This window comes from Equus przewalskii, chromosome 4 (genome assembly GCF_037783145.1).
Source record: "Equus przewalskii isolate Varuska chromosome 4, EquPr2, whole genome shotgun sequence".
NCBI classification, from domain to species: Eukaryota; Metazoa; Chordata; class Mammalia; order Perissodactyla; family Equidae; genus Equus; species Equus przewalskii.
The window spans coordinates 43,163,119-43,175,359 of NC_091834.1; the positions used below are offsets into that span (position 1 = coordinate 43,163,119).

The 12,241-nt window shown below is 35.2% G+C and overlaps 1 long non-coding RNA gene across 2 annotated transcripts in view; it reads right to left on the minus strand.

The window, feature by feature from the left end:
• Window positions 1-9,114, minus strand: part of LOC139082802 (uncharacterized) — a 40,730-nt gene extending 31,616 nt beyond the window's left edge. The window contains exons 1-5 of one of the 2 annotated variants that reach the window (XR_011539048.1): window positions 8,720-9,114; window positions 5,120-5,250; window positions 853-935; window positions 479-570; window positions 25-150 (exon numbers count right to left, since the gene is read on the minus strand). This is a non-coding gene — a long non-coding RNA (uncharacterized lncRNA). The remainder of the gene's footprint in view (window positions 1-24; window positions 151-478; window positions 571-852; window positions 936-5,119; window positions 5,251-8,719) is intronic. The other variant, XR_011539049.1, reaches the window with a different exon arrangement.
• Window positions 9,115-12,241: the final 3,127 nt, after the last annotated feature.

Sequence of the window (12,241 nt, forward strand, 5' to 3'; positions counted from 1 at the left end):
CCTTATCAGAAGAGGAAGACTTACACCAGAACTCTCTCTCTCCATGAAGTGAGGCTACAACATGAAGACAGGTGTTTGCAAACCACGATGAGAGCTGTCACCAGAACCCAACCATGCTGGCATCTGATCTCAGACTTCCAATCTCCAGAACTGTGAGAAAACACATTTCAGTTGTTTAGATGACCAGTCTACAGTATGTTGTCACAGCAGCCTGAGGTGACTAATACAGTATGTAAATGGAGAGGCAGGAGTGAATGAAAGGGAAAATGAGCTAGAGAAGGAGAGAGAGAAAACAGGAAGGGAGATTACTAAACCAGTGACTGAATATTTAAGCATAATTGATTGTCTACTTATATTTAAAAATTTTTTAAATGAAAGATCTAAAAAAATTCCTACGGGTACTCTGTAAAACAGAAAATTCAGAATTCACTCTAATTCACTTAAAAAATCTAGATAAGTAAGACAGTTGCATACTTACATTTTCTTGTAATGTGTGTAATGCTCCAATCCATCTAATTTGAGTAAGTGAAAATGGACCTTAAGACTGAACTTCTTCCAGGGCATAAACTCCTTAATGGAAATAAATTAGGTATATCTTTAACATATTACATTTTTCAGAAGAACAAGAAGAGGCTCTGCAGTTGACATTTATGAGCCACATCAGATCTCTTTAGACTCCCCATATGTATTTTTGCTTGCCTGTTTTTAAGACACTCCTTGAATGACGGTCTTCCCATAAATTTGACTAGGTAAACAAATTTAAACACCTCCTTCTGCAATCACACGAGTAACTTATATGTACACATTTTTTTCTCTATTTAAACCTCAAATTTATTAAGCATAAAACATAACCTGTTCTGTTGAACGCTCTTGTTGCAAATGTAATATTATTACTTGTAATTTTAAACATACTTGTAGCTGTCTCATTTTCACACCTGTAGAAAAAAAATATGAATAGATTATTCAAATGATTTAAATCCCTTTGAGACATGGGCCTTACAGCAATACTATAAATTTTGTTTTCCCTCCAAGGTTAGTTGTGATGTTGGCCTTGATTTAAAACCCAAGATTCTGTGGCAAATGGCAATGATATTGAGCTCTGACAAATTGAATTGGTCTCAAGGTATTGGAGCATGACTAATAAATCTGCAACCTGATCCAGAAAATATTCTATACAAGATATTTTTTCTCCTTGAAACACATGTGACACTTTTAAGTGTTAATACCACTAGCTGTTTGTTTTACTTAAATTGTGTGTTTGGGAGTAATTTCATTCTTGTTACGATCGACACCCACCTGTTTATGACAATTGCTTTGGATAAAGATACAAAGCAGTCTTATTTTGTTTTGTTTTCCATGCAGTGTAGCATTTTATTTTTAATGTCATCCTTTGCAAGAGTTGGCAAGGTACTGTTTACTACTGTATTTTCTGTAGCTTGTCATACCATGAAGGGGAATAACATGTTTTCATAAGACTTTTCCAGGAACGTGACTTAAAATTTACCACTTAAAATGTACTACTGTACATCAAAGTCTTAAACACTTTTACTGATACCAGAAAGAATGAGACAACATGTCTAAAACATAATATGCATTTTTAGAAGTTCAATGAAGAGATTCAAAGACAGAATTATGCTTTCAATGTAAACCTCTGAACCTTATGTTTAACAAGGCTTTATGAGAGGTCTATTTTTAAAGTATTATAATTATCTGTCAGGATATTTGCATGGAATATTTCTTCTTAAAACATTCTGAACATCTCCAAAACGTCCTCACTTTTATTAATTTATTGCTGTGTTTGCAGATGTGCTTTAGCTACTGGAGATATAAATGGCTTATTCACCAGGTCTGAAAAAGTCTTTGAGATCCAGCTCAGATGCCTTCTCTCTCACAAAGTCTCCTGTCTTGCTGTATCCCACACGAATCTCTCTTTTAGAAACTCCAGGCTTTAACGGCATAATTACAATTTTATTATATACAGTCCTAACTTCAATTTGGACTGGATAGATAGTACATCCCATATATCATGTCTAGTGTTCCTTTAGTTTCATATCCTACCTTCCTGGGGAAGCCTTGCTTGACCACACTAAACTAAAATATTTGTTTACTTCCTCAAACCATGTAGCACTTGATATTAGTATCATACTTTACATGTCCTATATTGTTAATATTGTAAACTTATTTTTCAGATGTGCATATTTTATTTATACACTTCTTTTGAAAGTCAAATGAGGGTAGGTACTAAGACTTACATATTTAATAGAAAGAACATGTGGCTCAATGGCTGTTGAGGTGACTCTATTAAATGGATTATATTTGCTATCCATATAATCTGATTAGAAATTGTATTGTGATATAAATTACAACTATGCTATTGGTTCACAACATTTTATCTTCTACTAGAATATTTTAAGATTAAGCTGTTGAATTCATAAAATAAATTGGCCTCTCAAATCATAAAATCCTATGTTACGAGTAATCATGATAAAATAAGAAAAAATAGCCCACAAGTGAACCAAAGATTATAAAGGAAATGTTTGTAAATGTACAAGAGAAAAATGACAAAAATAAATCTTTAACACTAGGTAATTGGTTAAACTGGGTGTTTGGTGTGTGCGTGTGATGGGGTACTATGAAATTAGCACAAACTGAGAAGAATATGCAATGAATTTTGAAGGTTTCTATTCAAGATCTATTAAACTAGAAATGTGGAATTTTTTAAAAGTGAAAAAAGTAAAAGGTAGGATGATAACAGTCCTCTTTTGCCTGAGATTGAGGAGTGTCCCAGAATAGGGAACTTTCAAAGTTAAAACCAGGAAAGTCCCAGGCAAACCTGAACGGGTTCATCACCTGATAGGAGATCTGTTTTAAATCCATGTGCATGTATGTGATTTACTGTATACCTATGTACACACACAGTGTATTTATACAACCTATACATACCCTTAAACATATGTATCTTATGTACACACACATACTGAGAAAGACAAGGAAACAATGGATGTCTGGAAGAAAATATGCCAGAACGTATGTGTATATGTATGCCTGAGTACGTACACACATATACTCCTACACACACACACACATATATAGAATCTCCATTGAAAGGTGGGTATATTTGTCAACTTTGCTGTGTAGCAGACAACCTCAAAATCTCAAAGATTTATAGTGAGACATTTATTTCAGGCTCAAAAAGAGGCCAGCTGAAACTTGGCTAGATGTGGCTTGGGTTGGATCCAGAGTTTTGTGCAGGTCTGTTTTGCATGTCTCTCATTCTGGACCCCAGGCTGAAGGAGAAGGGCCAGCATGAGGCACGGCCATGCCACGCAGACATGAGGAGTTACAAGAGAGTCAGCCTCTGAAAGCTTTTGTTCTGAACTGGAACTTCTGCCCGCATTTAACACGTTACTTCTTCCCACATTCCGGAGGCCAAAGGAAATCCATGGCCAAGCCCAGACCCCGTGGAGCAGGAGGTGGAGAGTGAATATTTGCTGCAAAGTAGTTTGCTCAGGAGAAGTGGAGTGAATATTTGCTGCAAAGTAATCCAATATGCCAGTGTGGGATTTTTGAATAATGTTTATATTTTCAATTACGTATTTTCCCAATTTTCTAAACCAAAGATGTATTACTTTAATACTCAGAAAAATACATAATTAAAAAAACCAAAAACACGTGAAGTCCCATTAAGATGATTGTACTCAGCATAGTAAAGAGACAAATGGTACCTATTCTTGTCTGTACAGAAAAATGTTTTTCTATTATTCTTTTATGCAAATGAAAGAGATGACTCTTTATGTAAGTTTAAGGTGTATAAAACTGAGAATAAAAATTAAATAGTGCTAGAAACAGTGTCTGAGTTTGGAAAGAAGCTGTAATACTTTGTGCAGAGATGGCATGTATGTGTCCCAAGAATGTGGCTTTGTGTTAGTTTTAAGGTCCTTAGTTAAGGTAAGAGAAAGAGGACAGCACGGGAAGACTTTCACAGGGAAAAAGCTTATAGAAAGATGCTCTGTTCTCCAGAGACTTGACAAGAATGCAATCCTTATTTCTTTATCTGATAATTCTCTGGAGAAAGTATTCAGACTAATTCTTATGATTTAAACCTCTTTAGCAGCAGCGAGCATCCTGGTTTAAAGACTCATCCTTGCTTAAAAAGATGGGTTATCGTAATCCGTTCCCAAGGAACTCAGTCACTATAGAAAAATATTTGGGGAAAAAAATCAGTCATAAAAGAATTCTTATAGCGCCCAAAGTGCCACTTGTACCCACCCACTCATTCGTAATTGTTAGGCAAACGATAACAAAGAATTTGGCCCCTGACAGAGCATTTTAGCAATTAAACTTCTAATGTGTCAGGCTGCCAGCTGTGGAAATGGGCTTCTTGGCTTCTACTTTTTAGTTACTTATAACAATTTGTTTAATTACTGAACCATAAAGCAGACAAAACTAATTAAGAGATGCGACGCTAGGCTAGTAGTGCAGGTGCACATTAGTCGTGACCGCCACCTGTGGCAAGTCTCTGCAGCGCACTTCAGCAAAAGCACCTGGCATTGGCTCTGAGCAGCAGTGAGGCTGGACAGGCTGCCTGAGTGCAAGCCGCAAACCGGGCTGCATCCACCTCACAGACCCACTGCTTCCCTGTCCTGTGAGGTAACACAGGGAATACAGTCCCTCAGTTTATCCTTCAGGAAATCCCAAAAGAAGTTGCCCCTATTTACCTTCCCAAGAATACGGAAAGATAAGATTAAAAGATGGATATAACATACAGTGAGTGTACGTTCCCATATTTTTACCTATAAAAATGTTTTTCTGGCGTATGTATTCATTAATTCATCACAGTAAAGTACCAGTTACAGGTCACATATTTATTTCTGCGCTGCAAATGCAATTTAAAAAGAAACGTTTTAAAAGCAACAAAAATAAGATTTACATACAGCAGTTTGCCAAGTAAATTTTATGTGCATTGGCTCATCTGAGTTTAACTTTACCACTGTGAGGTAGGTCAAAAGGAGGTATTAATATTAAGCTTAGTTCATTAATGAAGGCACACAAGCTGTTTGTAAATGGAAAAAAATCACATGTTGTGGAAAATATGAAGTATATCTGGGACTTTACTCACCTCCTAATACGATGGTTTAATGGAAGAAACTGAGGCTTTGGAGCCGGACATCACGAGTTTGAAGAGTAACTCACTACTCAGCAGGTGTGGCACGTTGGTGAAGTTACTTAACCTTCATGGTTTTCAGATTCCTCAGATGCAAATGTAGATAATAGATTCATTAAGGGCTTAAGACTATTAAACGAAACCGTAGGTTTGCACACAATGCAGTATCGGGTGCCTAAGAGAATGACTGGAGTTGTTAATTTCGTTTATCTTCAGACTCTAATAAGTTATTCATGCATTTGTTTCTTCACTTATCTATATCATGCTTTTTCATAGAAATACAGGATTTATGTATTGATTAGGGCCACGTAAAACATGAAAAGTGAAATTTTTTTTCTTTCACATGGCCAGACGCTAGTTTCTCATTAATACATCCTATGTACTTTTTCCCTGTCCAAAATCTACTGTATGTACTGATATATTAATGAACGGGATGTTTTAATGTAAAGCTGATATATATACATATATATGTTTATATATATAAACACTTTTATATAGTTTAAATAATACTAATAAACTATTTATCCTTGTTCTCATTTCAAATAACAGACCTTCAATATTTTAATGCCTTATATGTCCTCTTTGAATATCTCCATATCTAAGTCCCCCAGCCTCTGAAGCAACCATTATCCTAAATGGTCAGTGATAATTCTTTTTGCTTTTTTAAAATAACTTTACTCCGTGTGTCTTTATCTCAAGTTTATTTCACCCATTTAAAAAAATTATGTTATGAAATAGGATTATACATACTCTTTCGTGACTTGCATTTTCTCTCTTGAGTTTGTTTTTGAGATCCAAACATAGCAATGTATATATCAATTGTTCATTACTTTTCACTGCCATGTTTTATATTGTGTCTATACCAAAATATGTTTTGATTATATATTAAGTCTAAAATCTTTTAAGATTGCTATTACATCTCATGAAATGGTTTAATATCACTTGAGGATAAACTGTGATAAGTTAAAACTGTGTACTAGAAACCCTAAAGCAAACCACTAAAACAATAGAGGGACAGCTAATAAGGCAACAAATGAAATAATGTAGAATCATTAAAAAACTCAATAATAAAATTCAAAAAAGACTGAAAAAGAAAAAACTATTAAAGATAAAAAATGAATAGAAATATGATAGAATTTAATCTTATAAATTAATACTTTAAAAGCAAAAGTTCTAAAGAATCAACTGAAAAGGAGAAATTGTCAGATTGGATAAAAGCAAGACTCACCTATATGCAGCCTATAAGAAATAGACTTTAAATATAAGGGCAGAAATTGTCAAAAAGTAAAAGGATAAAAAAGTTATACCATGCTCACATAAATCTAATGAAAACTGGAGTGGCTATGTTAATAGAAGGAGTAAATTTGAAAGCACAGAATATTCCCAAGGATAAGAAAGTCATTTCATGATGATGAATTAGCGAACTTATTGAGAAGTCACAACAATCATAAAAGATTATGCACAAAATAACAAACCTTCCAAACAAAAGAAGCAAAACCTGATAGAATAGTAAAGAAAAATAGACAAAAACACAATTATATTCCAACATCCCTCTTTCAATGATTAATAGAACAAGTAGACAGAAAATCACCAATAATTTAGAGCACTTGAGCAACAAATTGACTTAGTGGACATAAACATATCACTCTGTTGAATATACATTTTATTCCAGTGCATATGGAATATTTAACAAATTAACCATATTCTGAGGCATAAAGGAAGTCTCGATAAATTCACCACGATTCATATCACAGAAAGTATGATCTTTGAACACAATGGAATTAAGTTAGATAATAACAGAAAGATCTCTGAAAAATATCCAAATATTTGGGAACTAAACAAACTACTTCTAAGTAACTCACAAATGATAGAAGAAATCAAATGGAAATTAATCTATCAGTTGTTTTTAATGAAATTGAAGACATGACATGTAAATATTCATACAACTCTGTGAAAGCAGTAATTAGAGGTGAAATTAAAACAAAATACTTATATTAAAAATAAAGAAAGGTTACAAATCAATGACTTCCATCTTTAAAAACTATAAATGGAAGAGCAAATTAAACCCCAAAAAAGAGGAAAAATAACAAATATGAATATGGAAATCAACAAAATAGAAATCAGAGAAAAAGGAGAAAATCAACAAATTTAAGAGCTGAGTTTCTGAGAAGATCTACAAAATTGTTAAACTCTAGCAAGACTGATAAGGAAAAACAATACAGAAGACCTAAAACATCCATATCAATTATGACAAAGGTAACTGATTTACAGATGTTAAAGGTATAATAACATCATGATCTACTTTATGCCACAAATTTGGCAATTTTAATAAAATGAACAAATTCCTTGAAAGATAAACATTGAAAAATTTCACTCAAGAAGAATTAGAATAGTAAAATAGTCAACATTGATCAAAGAAGTTGATTTGTATTTGAAACCCTTCACAGAAAAACAAAAACAAAAAACACATCAGGCTCAAATGGCTTCATAGGTAAATTCTTCCAAACATCTAAAGAAGAAATAATACCAACATCCAAAAAGTGGAAATGGAAAAAACAGTTCCCAGTTCATTCTATGAGACTAGTAAAAACCTATTATCAAAGTCATTGCAAGACAAGACCAATGTCCCTCATGAATTTAGAAGCAAAAATTCTAAACAAAAGTTTATCAAATTGAGTCCTACAGTATCTAAGTATAATAATATTTCATGACCAGGTAGAGTTTGTTTTAGCAATTCAAAGTTCTCAACTTTTGAAAATCATTCAGTGGAATTGACTGTATCAAACTAAAACAAAAACCGTACAATCATCTCAGCACACACACCAAAAATTCATTTAACAAAATTCAAAACCCATTTCTGATTTAAAAAAGAAAATCTTTCAGCAAACTAGGAGAGATTTTTTTTTTCTTTATTGTGTGTGACATGATTGTTTATTGAATGTTTAATATCATGTGGAGAATAGTAGATACTCAGATAATTTGTATCTATGTCTGGAAATGAGCCTGGCCCTCCTTTTGTCAGAATATTGCTTTAAAGTGTTGAGCCACCTGGTCAGGAGTTAAGCTGAGTGCGGGTTCTATTGTTGCTGTTGTTAGCTACGGGGCACAACAGGATTCAATTTTTTTTTTTTTTGAGGAAGATTAGCCCTGAGCTAACATCTGCTGCAAATCCTCCTCTTTTTGCTGAGGAAGACTGGCCCTGAGCCAACATCCATGCCCCTCTTCCTCTACATTCTTTGTGGGACGCCTACCACAGCATGGCGTGCCAAGCGGTGCCACTTCCCTACCCGGGATCCAAACCTGTGAACCCTGGGCTCCTAAGCAGAACATGCGCTCTTAACTGCTGCACCACCGGGCTGGCCCCAGGATTCAAATTTTTCAAATGCTTTCTTGTGCTGAAGGTGGGAGCTAAGCTACCAGAGGGTTTTCCTCAGTATTCCTGCTCCAGTCTCAGCTTTCAGCCATCATTGCACAACTGCAACACAGAAGGTCACTCTCCAGAGAGAATAACTCTTGCTTCTTCCCCAGGGAAGAATATGATCACCTGTTACTTACTGTTTGCTGGCTGATGGACAGAGGACAGAGGCAGTCCTCTTCTGTCCTGGTCCAGTGTGTCTTAGGTCCCGTATGCGTGGGCTTCATAGGTGGGGTTTCTCATCATTCCTACGCCTCCTCCCGATGATGGCCGATTTCTGCATTATACCTGTGGTGAGTCTTGTGTGGGAGAGATTTTCCATCTTCTCCTATGGTGCTGAGACCTCCAACACTGTTAATATAGAACCCTGTGCAAAACTCTTCCCTGCCATTTCCCCAAGAAAAGAAGTTTGTTTCTACTTCCCTTCCCACAGCAATAATGGGTATCAACGCAATAATGGGTGCCCTGAGAGTGCCAGAGCTTGCTTTTGCTCCCCAAGCATCTTAGGTTTTTGTTTAGTATGAGAGACAAGTCCAGGCAGGAGAGGTGCAGCTTCACGGCTTTCCTATAGTGGGAGATGATTACTTCCTCTGCCTGTACCACCCATGGGAGGCTTTCTCCGGTCACCTGGACTTGCGCAAGCTCACACAAGCTTTCTTGTGAGCATTTGGTGGAAGTCCATGGAAAACAGCCTCCAAGTGAGTGAAAATTCCCTTGCGTCCAGGGCACTGAAGGATTCTGTGCTGTTGGGCTAGTCTGCATTCACCCTTGAACAATGTGATAACATTCTCACTAATTTCCTCTTGCCTGCTGGAGCTGCGTCTTCTTCCCATGTATTCTGTCTCTCCTGCTTAGACTTCTTTGTCCTGCGAATTTAACCTCAGCTCTTCGATGGAATAAAAAAGTAATGATTTTGTAGAGCATACAGTTTATTTTCCGTTGTTAGAGTGGGAGTGATGCTCTTTGCCAGCTTTAAATATCCTAAGTGAAAGTGGAACCCCATCATTATTAACATATCCTTTATTTCTTTAAACGTATCAAATAAACTTATTTTTAATTCTAGCATATGCCATTTTTGTGGATCTCTTTCTAAAGGTAGTTTCTTTTTTTTTCCCCAGATAATTTTCATTCATGGTGGTTTCGTTTTTTAGGGCTTCATTTATTTATTGCTATTATTTTTAATTATAAGCTTTTGGAACTTATTCTGTGGGACTATTTAAATGTTTGTATTTTTGCCTTTGAATTGCATTCATTCTAAATAATTCTCATTGCTTCTAGTAGGTACTTTTTTGAAATTAATGTTATTGATTAAGGAAATATTAACTGTCTTCCTAATTAACAAATCAGCCAGAATGAATATCTAAACTATGACTTGATTTTTTTTTATGTGAGTTAAAAAAAAACCTCCTATCCAAACCTTAACCAAACTTTTATCTTGTGTTTTAGCTTTTGTCTTCAAATATCAACCTTGAGGACATAAATAAATTAATAAAAATCATAGAAATGTTGTGTTTAGTGCGTGAGTCCTATAAGCAAGGTCTAAAAATATTGTATAAACTTAAGGTGTTCTATAATGAAAATGATTGACAATTAAGCCAAATACCCAGACCTTAAAACAAGATGTTTAAGAAACTCTCTGATAAAATTAGTGAGTATAGCCAAACGGGAAACCGTTAAATGACAGAGTGTTACCTTTGAATGGTTCATTTGTTAGTATAGCGGTGGATAAGGAAGAATGTCCAATATTCATTGGGACTTTTTTTCCCCAAAATTGTCAATCCATAACTAATGAAGGATACTTTATACCCCTTAGTCATGCATTCATTGGCTGAAATTAGGTTTGACTACTTTTTTTGTTTTTTTGATGAGGAAGATTGGCCTGAGCTAACATCTGTGCCAAGCTTTTTCTATTTTATGTGGGATGCCACCACAGCATAGCTTGATGAGCAGTGCTAGGTCCATGCATGGGATCCGAACCTGCAAGCCCCAGGCCGCTGAAGCTGAGTGCACGAACTTAACCACTATGCCACCGGGCTGGCCCCAGGGTTTGAATACTTTTTAATGCATAGATATATATAGATGCACTTGATTTTCAGTCTCTTTGATTTTTGCTATTTTATACAGATGTTAGACTATTCCAGTAATTATTTTAAACTGAAAAGAAAAAAAAGAACCCACTTTCTCATTAATGATGCTCTTAGTAAACTGAAAAATGAACTAGTATTACAAGTGTTTATGTGGCTATTTCACACCTCTTTTACTGTAATGCTTGGCTTATTCTTAGATGAATACCACCGTTTGGAGTCATTTCAAAACATAATTAAGAACTGTGATAAGGCTTGATCTACTGTTCTAAACTATTCTTGAACGTCTCTAAGTTAGAATACAATCATGAAAGAATAGAGTACATGGATGCCAAATGACAGCATCGAAAATAAGCGCAAAACAAAGAAAGAAAAATAACTGGTCTCTATCCAGTGAAAACAACTTGTATTCAAATGCCAAATAATTGTAGATTAACAAGACAGAAATATGATTGCATGGGTTGGCTTACACCCTTAATGTTATGAAGTTTTGAATGAACAATGTGGTGGACTGATTCCGTATCTAGCAATATGGCAGGGGATTTAATGTCATGATTAGGTAAACAAACAAACTGGGTAATGAAATATCTAATGGAGGAGGTTTTTACTTAAAAATCACTCAGATAAAAAAAAAACCTCCAAAAGGCAGACACAAGAAAAGCAAGCTAAGGTTCTGATATTAATGGATAATGTGGTGCCATCTGCTTAAAGTAATTTACCCTACATAATTCAAATGTATTCCCTGTACACATCATATTTTTAATATTCTCTTTGTCAGCTCTTTAGACCAAAGGCATTAAACCAGAAACTCTACAGTGGTAACAATGTTTAGGCAATGTAGATACTTTCTTGTATCTGGATGTAGCCCAAAAACCATTTGTCAGACCACATTTCTTGACTTGGGATTTGGGGAAAGCAATCATCCTAACCACATAAGTTGCATGCATTTTCTATTTTCAAATAATACAATAAAAAGCACTTAGCACGAAATAATTCTGAATATAATTTGACATCTTTTATTTATTTATTTCTTTGCTGAGGAAGATTGGCCCTGAGCTAACATCTGTTGCCAATCTTCCTCTGTTTTGCTTGAGGAAGATTAGCCCTGAGCTAACATCTGTGCCAACCTTCCTCTATTTTGTATGTGGGTCACCACCACAGCATAGCTCATGAGTGATGTAGGTCCACACCCAGGATCTGAACCTGGGCCGCCGAAGTGGAGCTTACTAAACTTAACCACTGTGCCACAGGGCTGGCCCTTGACATCATTTTAATAGCACCAAAAAAAACAACAATTTTTAAGGTCACAGCATCATTCTGAGGAAACCAACTATTATAATTTACATATACAATAGGGCTGGCCAGTTGCTAGAGAATTATAATTGATAGACTATCAAGTAAACAAGATGAAACTTTTGTTTTTTGGTGTTTTTATCCATTATCTGATAGACTTAATGGTTGGGGAGTTAAACAGTACATCTCAAAAATTAATTCATATTTATTCAGGAAATCAAAAATTGGTTTTTCAGCACAAACCAATAAAAGAGGATTATCAGTTTTAGAAAAAAGAAGCAGCAA